The sequence below is a fragment of the Epinephelus lanceolatus genome, chromosome 21 (assembly GCF_041903045.1).
Source record: "Epinephelus lanceolatus isolate andai-2023 chromosome 21, ASM4190304v1, whole genome shotgun sequence".
Classification (NCBI taxonomy): domain Eukaryota; kingdom Metazoa; phylum Chordata; class Actinopteri; order Perciformes; family Serranidae; genus Epinephelus; species Epinephelus lanceolatus.
In genome coordinates, this window is record NC_135754.1 from 19,105,790 (window position 1) to 19,118,030 (window position 12,241).

The following is a 12,241-nucleotide window of genomic DNA, read 5'->3' on the forward strand; positions in this document are numbered from 1 at the left end:
CCCTAGTGGAGAAGCCGCACTGCCTACTGGAGCTCAACTGTGCCAAAGGGGGCAATTTAAAAAACATTATAATCACATGAGGAGAAATGTCTCTGGCTTGATAATTAGCAGTGGCGAGTAGGGGATATCTTTGATGCTATTTGGTTTGGCTGCTGTGCAACAGCATAATAGGCTTCTTCATTATCCTCTTTCCAGCTGTCTTGGAAGCACTTTTAGGAGGAAGGGAAAACATACATTCATAATTCATGCAGGTTTTAGGGTAATGGTCTTTTGTCGAATTCCATCCATAACCATCCATCGCAGCACTGCTGTTTTCAAGTGCAGCAGAAACTGCTATCCTGTGCATGTTAAACATGACACAGTGGTTGAAAGCATAGCCTGATATTTGGGGAAAATCCAGTCTTTATGCTAAGGTAAGCAAACTGACTGTAGCTCTGTATTTACCAGAGAGATAGGAGAGCAGTACTGTATCAGTCTTCTTATCTAACTCTTGCTAACAAAGAAAATAATGTTAATTTTCAATGTCAAATTTAGGGATGTCAACACTTAACAGTTAATTGATTAATAACTGCCGATAATATTTTTGTCCGGTTATGTGTGTTGGTCTGTAGGGTAAGTTTGCTACTCTTCATTTTACTGCACTGCACACCACCCAGGTCTGGTGGGAGCTACCATTAGCTAGCAGCACTGCTCATAGCGATTACCACATGTAATGCCGGCCTGACCCTGCAGTGTTGCTGTAGAAGCTCTTCCCACAGGTCACCCCACTGAGTAAGCTGCCAAATTTTGAGCCACAAAGTTCATTTAGAGTTGTTAATTACTGTTGGCTCTGTTATTCCCATCTGCATTGTTAGCATGGCTAACAAAAGGTTAGTCATATATTGGAGATATTGATTGGGGTATGTCCTGCTTCCAGGTTCAGGTGCTGATAGTAAATGAAATATGGATCAGGTTGAAGAAGGGCCAGTAATCACCTCTACAGATTCTCTCACTCTTCATCAGTGATTAAAGGCATTATGTATGACCAGTACATAACATATTCATATAACATATTAAGTAGCGAAGAATAGAGACGGTTCCCCGACTGTTCACACAGCTCCATGAAAACATTGTGTTTCACTTAAAACTTTTCGCTCCGCTTATAACTGCCTCAGGGCACTACTTTCGTGCCCAAGTTTGGCACAGGTATGCCAGCGCCACAGGTGTGCCAAAAGAGCCTGGCCACAAAATTACCAAAAGTGCATTTGGCACGTTTGTGAGGCACTTGGCAGAGCGCACCGGACTGCAGTCTGGCTGCACTGCTGAGTTCACGAGCCTGCAGAGCAGCAACTAATATTCGACTTGTGGAGGCAAATAGATAAAAACAAACACTCTGACAGCTGCAGATTCTGAAATCTGACTGGATGGATATCTAAAACATGATGCATCATTCCAGACATTATCGATTGATGATCCTATCTTCTTCTGAAAACTGCAAAGGTGGTCATTTGCAAACGACATGAGATAAAGAGCTGTACAACCTGGATATAAACCACTGGCTTTGTCCCACCCTAGGATGTGATTGGCTGTTGGAATGGAAATTGTCAACTGTGATTGGCTTTCAGAGCTCAAAGGGGACAGGAAGTAAGTGACTATTGGGGTATCTGGCTCTGGCCTCAAACCAACCAAGATTGGTCTTTAGGAGGAAACAAAGACGATTGGCTGTTGTGTTTCCTGCTTGTTGTGGTTAGGTCATGTGTTCAGAGGCAGACAAAGAAGATCAATCGATGGTCGTCCCTCCAGCTTCAAGTTTTTAGTGCTATTTTAAATGATTCAGTAGAAGTAAAGCAAATTTAATGCAGATACCGCCCACAGAGAGTCAAAGTAGGGCCCCACCTTTCCCCAGCACTCAGCCTCAACACCGGCTCCTCACAGGAATGTGTGCTGAGCCCCCTACTGTACACTCTCTACACACATGACTGCACTCCCACCCACCCAAGTAACTCTATCGTGAAGTTCGTGGATGACATGACGGTGATCGGGTTCATCACAGGGGGAGATGAGACTGCATACAGGGATGAGGTGGAAAAACTGTCATCTTGGTGAAGCAACAATAACCTGGTCCTCAAACCACACCACAAAAACCCAAGAAATAATTGTGGACTTCAGAAGAAACAGATCTGACCTTCAGCCCATATACATCAACGGGGACTGTATGGAGAGGGTCTCTGACTTCAAGTTTCTGGGCCTGCACTTGGACGATGACCTAACCTGGAAACCAACACAGGAACCACTCCTTCCTGAGGGTCCTGAAAAACACGTACTGTTTCTAAACCTTTATATGTAAGAGCAGTTAGGCCTTATTATCAGTTAGAAATTTGTTTTTCTCTGCATTAGAAAATGGACCTGTGGCACGCAACATGTGAAAAATGTCACTTACATGAGTCTTATAGTTAATGCGTGAGAGTTGGCAGCCCTGCAGCTAAAAACGGGGACATTCCTGGGCACAGCTCCAGCCAGGGACGGGCCACCAAAACGGGGACTGTCCCTGGAAAATGGGGATGGCTGGTCATCCTAGGTAATTGTCGAATGAGCTGTGCTGCTAGTTAGCACAAGGTGGTGCGCAGTGCAGAGTGGCCAAGGCTAACGTTAGCTAACCAGTGGAGATGGAATGGTGGACAGTGGGCATTATGTTTCTGCATGTTAACGTGTCTGGCCGGCCTACTATCAGCAAAGCCAACGGAAAATAAAATACAAGGCAAAACATTTACATCACAAACCATTAAAATATTATCACCTGTAAATGGACAGCACTTTGAATTGCGGTGCTAAAGCTCACTGAGTCGGGCTAAAAGGAAAGGACTCTTGTATTTCACGTCATTATACATTTTTTTTCTTAAAAGTTAACCGGTTAGTTAAAATTTATGGATTTTCAGACTATCTAGCTAGCTAAACTAACACTGCCATCCCTACTCAGTTAAATTAGAGTGTTGTGTTTAGCTAATCAATGTGACTATTTGGAACCTAGACAGAGATTTTCATCCAGCAGCCATCACTGATGCAGTCATATGTTTTCTCATCCTCTCTGGAGCACTGATACTCCAACACACACGCTCACAATGCAGCAAGGTCCCTCAGCGACAACAGTAGTGATATAATGACAAAGGCTGAAACTGTAGGCACGACCACAATGCGACCAGGCATATCTGCACATGGACCATTTGTTCTTATTTCACCATTGTGCCGCTCTGCAGCTCTGCTCACCATCAGCCTTTATGGCCCCTGACAACCCATGTGACAAATAACCTCCAGGCCGCCTCTCTCCTGATACCTCAGCTCCCACCAACAATCTCCACTTTCTCTTAGATGATAATCGTCTGGTGACAAAGACGGACTGTGTGCATCAGCCATGGGGAATCACTGTCTGGCATCGGGATCCACCAGCTGCCAGCGTCAATCACCAAGTCTGTTTCAAGGCCACTGTTTGTGTATTACAGTGAAACCATGCCACCCTGTGGAGGGAATAGCTTCAGAAAGCATCAGAATGAAGAGCTCATCACAGGTTTTGCTACATCTACAGCTGGATCTAGGATCCAAAACTTGAATTTAATGTGGTGTAATGCTTTATTGATCCCCGGAGGAGAATTCTCTCTTTGCTTTTCTCACACCACCTTTAGGTCAGAGCACTGGGTCAGATGAAAAACAGCAGTGTCTCGCTCAAGGACATGTTAGCAGGATGGATGCTTGCTGACAGTGCAGCTTGGAGCCGAGACCTCTGGTGGAACCGGGGTCTTGGTACTCACATCATCAACCTGCTGCACAAACTGTGATCCAGATGGGATAGTTTAAATTTCTGTGTCAAACATGCAAAGATCACATCTGGCTCCCAGGGGAATATAAAGCAGGTGCTGTGTTCCTCTTCAGTGGGTACAAGCTGCACTATGTGTGAAATCAGACATGTAGTTTTCAGTTAAATAAGTCAGTTATTCTAGCTTGAATACAACCAATTGTTTTTTCTATTTTTTATCTCTTTATTTTAAAGCTTTATATTTTGCTTTATACATGAGTGAGATACTTTAATTAACAGTATGGATTTTCTTCATCAACTTGAAATGCAGGGAAACTAATTCACACACACAAGGCAGCTGAGTGGGTTTGATCGTTCACAACATCCACGTGTCAGGTCCTCTTGTTTTGCAATATGTAAGCACCAGTAAACCAGGCCGAATTCCTTCTGCACTCTACTTGTGGCTCTGACCTAGTCTGTATAATGACGGGCAAAGGGGCGAGGCCTGTTGTACTCGGATTTTTGTGTCGGTGGGTCAATGATGTCTCTTGTATTTCACGCCATTATACTTTGGCCAAAGGTTGTTTAATCACACAGAACAGTGTTTTAAATTTAAATTTGTAGACTTGCTTTAAAGTAATAAATGGACATACAGAGATTTTACATGAATATTTTGTTGCCTTTTTTCCCTTTGGTGGGCGTGGTTTTTACTGTATGGTGTGTTGCGCTCTGTCTCTATAGCCTGTTCACCATTTTTGGGAAAACATATTCCCCTTCTTGCAGAGAATTAGTTGAGATGATACCACATGAACTAGCATCTGGTTAGCTTAGCTTAAACAAACAGGATTTAACATGTCAATTAATGAGCTTTAGAGGTCTGAAAAGTGGATTGTGTTATCGTTGAACCGAGCCACGTTAGTGGTTTCCTCCTGATTTCAGCCTTAATGCTAAGCTAAGCTAACAGGCTGCTGGTTGTAGATTAATCTTCAGCGTACAGACATGCAAGTAGTATCAGTCTAATTTAACTCTGTGCGAGAAGCTTACTTTCCAAAACATCAAACTTCTAGACATTTGTCATACATTACTGTTGAGATGTGTATGAGATAATATGTTTGTATCATAAAAGTATTTGTTGACTATTTGAAGTGGATGTATGATGCATGACTGAGGTTGTAATACCTATTCTGTCTACAAAACATATTCCATGTAAAGGTTTCAGAGGCATGTTTAAAATCCTGCAATGCTCTGAAAGTTTCAAAAAATGTTGCACCTGTTTTAAATACTAGAGTTTGGATTCTGACAGCAATGACAGTGAACCAGCAATTCAATTTCTATTTATTTATTTGTTTATTGGTGTTTTTGTCATAGTTTGTCAATGACATTAACACCAATGGAGAGTTTTTAAGGATAATTAACAGAACTAACTAAATGAAAGTGATACCCACCCAGACCTTAGACTCTCAATGAGGGCGAGGAAAACTCCCGTTATAAGGCCAAAAAAAGGAAGAAACCTCGGGAGGGCCCACTATGGCAAGCTGTTTTAACATTTAATTGCTAGACTGGATTTTCATTACTGATATCTGCAACATAATTTTGCCTAGTCAAAACTCTTATTCAAGATATCTGTAATTAGATTTTGCCTAGTCAAAACTCTAATTACAGATATCAGTAATTCAGGTTTGACTAGTAAGATTCAAACTACTTTTGCCATTCATGTGTATGGGGTTTGTCATTATAGATATCTCAATGTAGTTGCGGATATCTGCAATTGTTATTGTGGATATCTGCAACTAAATTGTGGATATCTGTAATTCCAGTTTGAGATATCTACAATTTAATTTTGACTAGTCATAATTCAAGTTCAAGATATCTTTAATTATTATCAATTGAAGATATCTACATGGTCCTTTCTAGATATCTTGAATTGAGTTTCAGATAGTCAGAATGGCGTAGATATCTTGAATTCGAATTATGACTAGTCAAAATGACATTTTAGATATCTGCAACTGAATTATGACTAGTCAAAATGACATTTTAGATATCTGGAACTGAATTATGACTAGTCAAAATGACGTTGTAGATATCTCAAACTGGAATTATAGATAGTCATAATGTTATTGTAGATATCTATAATGACAAACCCCATACACATGAATGGCAAAAATAGTTTGAATCTTACTAGTCAAAACTGAATTACAGATATCTGTAACTGTAGTTTTGACTAGTCAGAATGACATTATAGATATCTGTAATTCAGTTTTGACTAGTCAGAATGACGTTATAGATATCTTCAATTAAAATTCATACTAGTCACAATGACATTACTACTTGTCAAAATGACGTTGTTGATATCTATAATGGTAATTCCGGATAGTCAAACTTAGTGATTAAATGTTAAAACGGCTTGCCATAGGCCCACTCAAAGAGAGATCCCCCTCTGGGACGATCAGCAGATGGGTGCCACTGTCTCTTTGTCCACAGTAGTCTTTGTTGTTGGTGTCTCCTCTTAATATTTACTTTTTTTGGTGTTTTCCTCATCTCCATCCTCCTGCCTTGACCTCTTTCTTGGTCTTCTTGGCTGTAGGTCCTCTTCCTCGTCCACCTGCTTGTCCTCCTCATTATCAGTCTGTTCCGCGGCACCTGCATCTTTGGTTGCATCAACATTGCCACTGCTGTCAGCAAGACCTTGGCCAGTTGTTACGGTAACAGTGTCCAAGATGCTGTCTGCAAACTCATCACACTGTCTTGCTTTCTTGCTGCTTCTCTCGTCCTCTGCTCTGTTGCTCTTTCGTAACCTTTTCCTGGATGGACCAGGCAGAGTTTCTTCCTCAGCATCCTCAGTGTCGTTGACTGGACTTCTTCCTGTTTCCCTGTTGAAGTCCTGACTATGGGTGCTGTCAGTATGGCTGTCTGAGCTGCTGTCAGCAAACTCATCCCACCTTCTGAAAATGTCCTGGTCATCCTCATCTCTAGATCTCTTCCTGGATCCTCCAGTCAGAGGGTCATCTTCCTCTACACTCTGGTTAGATCCAACCTCAAGCCCAGCACTCGGACCAGCGTCCTCTGCATTGTCATTGTTGTTATTAGCACTGAGACTGTCAGTGTTTTCAACATTGACATCTGCATTGTCGTCGTTATTGTTGTCGAGGTTGTCATGATTGCTGTTGTTGTCATTGTTCACAATGTTATCATTGTTTTCTTTGACCTGGTTGTCATTGTTGTCCTGGTTTTGGCCATTGTCATTGCCAATGTCATCCGAAAGCACATCGTCGTCCTCTTTTTCTTGAATGTCATCCAAAAGAACAACGAATTCATGGTGCCATTGTCCGAGATCCATGAAAAATTCCATCCAGGCAATGAATGCACCATTAGGATCGATGGCAGGCGGACGCCAGGTGGGAACAAAATGGGTAAAAAGGGATCTGCAAGATTGGGTAGAGAATTGTTAGAATTACCATTCATTCAATTAAACTGTAAATCAGTTTTGGCTGAAAGGTCTAGTGTTATTTTTGGGCATATATTGGTAGAACTTGTATTTAATATTCATTACTATGTTTTCATTAGTTTATAAATGCCTGAAATTGTGTTTTCTTTACCTTAGAATAAGCCATTTATATCTACTTATACCATGGTCTGGGGGAAATACTCTATTCTGATTGGCTGCAGGGTGTATATAATATATATGTATATGTATATATATATATATCTATACACACACACACACACACACACACACAATAGATGTGTGTATATGTGTGTGTGTGTGTGTGTGTGTGTATATATATTATATATATATATCAAATGTAATAGATTACAATAATTGTGATTTCAAAACACTTACACGTTGTTATTCTCAATTTTGATAAGGATCTGTCTTATCTGGCAGAGTAACATCACAGATAAACTTGTAAAGCTTATAATGTCATCATTAAAACATTGTACAAATATTTGTGTATTTTTCACTACCACCATATTGTTGTCTGATATAAGCTATCACTTTGTTTATTTGGTTAATTCTGTAATATTTTAGTACAGCACACGATGGGGAACTGCCCATTGGTCCGACATCCCATTGTTCCAACCACATTAAACCCATTGTTCCGAAGTCCGTTCCAAAATCATCATGGTGCCCTGTGGTTAAGGTCTGGTTAGGTTTAGGCACAAAAACCACTTGGTTAGGGTTAGGAAAAGATCATGGTGTGGGTTAAAATGAAAAAGAAAGTGGCAAACACATAAGCCGTGAGCCTGCTTCGCCTCAAGCCTTTCCCAGCTGACCCAGAGCCGGTCGCGGCGCACCATCAAGGTAGAAATACGCCCGCCGGGAGCCATTCAGCACCGCAGACCGTCGGACTAATGGGATGTCGGACCAATGACATGGACCCCACACGATGATGTGAATGCTAACGTTAGCTTGCTAGCTAAAAGCGGCACGTTGTATCATCAGGCTTTGACGTTAGGCTAGGCTACATGTATTGTAGTGTAAGGTATATGATCTAGGCCTGTCAGTAGTGTTTTATTGTTAATGCATGTTAAATTGCTGTCTTCACTTCTATAATAATTTGTACTGCAAATGATAATGTGAATGCTAACGTTAGCTTGCTAGCTAGCTAACTAACCGCGACACGTTGTATCATCAGGCCTTGACATTAGGCAAGGCTACATGTATTGTGGTGTGAGCCATACGATCTAGGGCTGTGAGTAGCGTTTTAGTGTTGTGACGGCCCTACTAATGTGTCTGTTTCTACACAGCTATCTTTTTCCTTGTGGCTGGAGAGGCGGACAGTCAGATCTTCTTGGCCACACCTGAGAGTATGGTCTCACCTTATAAAAAGGCCTTGTCATCCTGCTCTCTCTTTTCCCTGACTGAGCAGCTGACAGCTACATGGCCAACATGGTGTAGTTTGGTTTTCCTTTGTTCCATTTGTTCTGTTTTACACACACACACATCCACACACTGCAGTCACCACTTCAGCATGCATTATTTCTTCTTTTGGAGTATGTTTAGTTAAATAAACTATCTCTGTACCTTGAAATGGTTGTGTAGACTCTCTTTGTGTGAGCCAGGTTTGTAACAAATGGGGGCTTGTCCGGGATAAATTGTCTACTATGGTGAGTAAGAGACAGTGACTGTTGTTGTTGTATTTTGTAGCAGTAGTCTAAATTTAAGCATTGGTTTTGGAGGGAGTCTAACACATATTTAAAGGGTACATATGTGGTGAGTCAGTGTGGATTGCATTTCAGGCTCAGTTAGTCACACCAGTAGGCAGTTGTTAACCTGCCTTAGTTTTGTGTTTGCCTCTGATCTGGTGTGAATAAAACAGCCTTGTTAGTGGAACTACTTTCCAGATAGGTATTAGAGTGACATCCATTCGTGGATTTGTTGTTTTTTTGTTTTAGTTTGTTGTTTTTGTGCATTATGGCCACAGCATTTTTGCTTTGGGTGCACTTCCATGACTGTCTAGGTAGGTCGCCATTTTAATGGTTGCCTGGTTGGGTCATTGGGCTATGTGTTTAAATCTCCCACCAACACTATTGCATGAAGACTAGGGTTGAGACAGACAGCTAGTTTCCCGGTTAGGTAGTTAGCTGGGGGGGGTTCCACATTGTGGCTGTCACATCAGGTTGGTGGTAAACTTTTGTGGTCAGTTTGTGGCAGGTTAGCCTAGAGAGTCAGGTGTGGTGGTCTCTTTGGTCTGTGTGGGTCAACTGTTGTTGTTGGTCCAATCATGTCTGCGATTGAGGATTTTTTTTGCAGAATCCCAGTGAAGGTCTGTTGAAGGCCTGCACCAAGGATCAGTTGGTAAGGGTGGCAGAGCATTTTGAGCTTGAAATCCCCAGTCAGGGATGTAAAGATTGTACCTTCTGTGTATTAAAGGATGGTTTGGTTCAGTTGGGGGTTTTGTCTGCTACAGGTAAAGGTAGTGACATCCAGTCAGTCAGTGCAGTTTCTTCTCAGGTCAGTCAGCCAGAGACTTTTGAGAGTCTCAAAAGTTTGTGAGGCCTGTAGTTGGGATTGGGGTGCCTTTAACTTTTGAACAGCAAAAAGAACTGTTGATTTTGCAGCATAAATTGGAAATGGAACAAGACCAGGCTATTCATGCGCAGGAGCATGCTGTGGAAATTGAGAGGTTGAAATGTAATGTGAGGTTACATGAAGTTGAGCAGCAGCAGGAGAAAGAGCGTCAGGAGTTTGAGCATTACAAGCTGGAATTAATCAAGAAAGGTAAGAGTGTCAATGCATGTTAAATTGTCGTCTTCACTGTAGAAGATTTTAGTATTAGATTTGTGGTCAGATGCTTGACAAGTTGTAAGTATTCACCAAATGCACCAGCTATCATTAACTCAGGCTAGTACCAGCCATTATCAGCCACAGACATTTAGCGAGCAACATGCCGTGAAAGCATGTTCATTTTAAATTAAGTAAATAAATAATACAGAAAAAGTCAAGTGAGCAAATAAACAGATGTAGCAAGCATACATTTATGTAAGTGACAGTTGTTAGTCAAATGTTGGCGATAATGCTTCGCCTGGTTGCAATTTGCTGAGAAAAAGAGTAAGAGCAGCCAGATATATATATATATATGTATGTCCTTTCTTCCTGGCAGATTTTATTTTACTTTTCCATCATTTTACTGTTTGTATTCTTGTTTATTATCCTTGCCAGACGCTGCTAGTTATTTGTGTTCATGAACTTTTCCATTAGCGTGGAAATCCAGACTCAAATCTAGAAAGATTTAGGGTCTGGCTATGAGTAATGCAAATGGCCCAACTTGAGGAGCGGCACCAAGCATGCATTTGAAAATATCACTGCACGCAATTGGATAACACTACGACCAATCAGAACAATACACGGGGTGACATATCCAGAGCTTAGCTACCAGCAGAGCTAACTGGTAGATTAGACTCTTGCCGTATCCGGTCGGCAAAACAGCAAAAACGTCCTTCTTGCAAAGGAAAGATTCGAGCGCCGTCTTCTGTTCCTCTTTTAGAGAAAAAGCCAAGTCTAACTCGTTCATTGTAGCGGCCAAAGCCGTTTCAAACAACTGGTGTTCATCCGTAGCCATCTTGCAATGTTTATCGTCATCTGTTTAGCTTGCCTCTGGCCCGCCTATATCAGATACACCGATGTGATTGGTGCAGCTCGGCTACAAGGGCATGGGTAATGAGCATCATTACTGATTGACAGAGTGACTCGCTGAGCAAATTCAAATTGTGGTCTCACGAGAACTCTGGATTTCCAGGGTACTTTTCCATCATTTTATTGTGGTTAATTCTTACAGCTTGGCTTTTGTATGGATTACACAGACAAGGTACAAAATGTTAATTAGTGAGCTTTGGAAAAGCTGCTAGTCAGATTTTTTTTAACCTTTGGACTGTGCCAGGCTAGCTATTTCCCCATTGTTTACAGCCCTTATGCTAAGATAAGCTAATCCATGCTCTGGCTCCAGCTACATACTTATCGTGCACACATGAGAGTGGTATTGATCTTGACAAGTGAATATAAGGCTGTTACCCATAATGTTGAATTATTTCTTTAATAGGGTTTGGTTAATCGTTTCAAACTGACAATTGCTTGATAGTACTTTTTGAAACTGAACATCCTCTGTTGGATGAAAGTTTTATGTTGAACATCATGAATTAACTTCAATGAACTGATCTTGACTGGGTGTAGAGGTGACAGTTCAGGCGGGGGAGAGCGGAGGAGGGACTCAGGCTGTTTTATCTGCCTGGATTATCCATCCATCCACAGAGTTCAACATCTGGTCAGAGAGACAGCAGAGATAGAGTTACTCACTGCTGACAGCAAGAGAGGCACACAGACAGAGAGGGGTGGAGTAGATTTATTTATGTAGCAAGGGTTTTTAAAAAGAAGAATTCTTGGTTTATGACTAAATATCTATAAATTGGCAATTGAGCACCACCAATTCATGTCCAATAAAACTTCTTGTTTTTGCCACTGACAGGCTCAGATTGTTGCTGTGAATGTCTGACACTACAGAAAAGATCCCTGCAGAGATAGACCTGATTGTAAGAGAGTAAGATCCTGTTTGTTTGACCAGAAACAGCCCCAAAATCGCTATCCCCAAACCCACCAGACTCCATTTAAATTAACAGTAATTTTAGTGTGTATAGAACCAGTGTATTTACACATCTAACTGGGTGAAATAAGGGTTTATCTCAACCAAACCAGAGTTGGTGATTTTTGAAATAGTAGTTAAGACACACAAGATGGGTATTGTGAGTTTTATTGTGCTTCTGTCAACTTTGAATGAGGTGTGTTTTATGATGATAAAATTACAGTTTTTGTAGATGGAGTCTGGTCTGACAATGGCAATTTTGGGGTAAAACAAAAACAAAAAGGATCTTACTCTTAAACAAAGACATCCATTAGCTGTAGTGATCCTTTCCATAATGTTGTCAGACAAGTAGCATAATATTTTGAGACTGCTAAGCCTCATTTCTATCAAGCAGTAC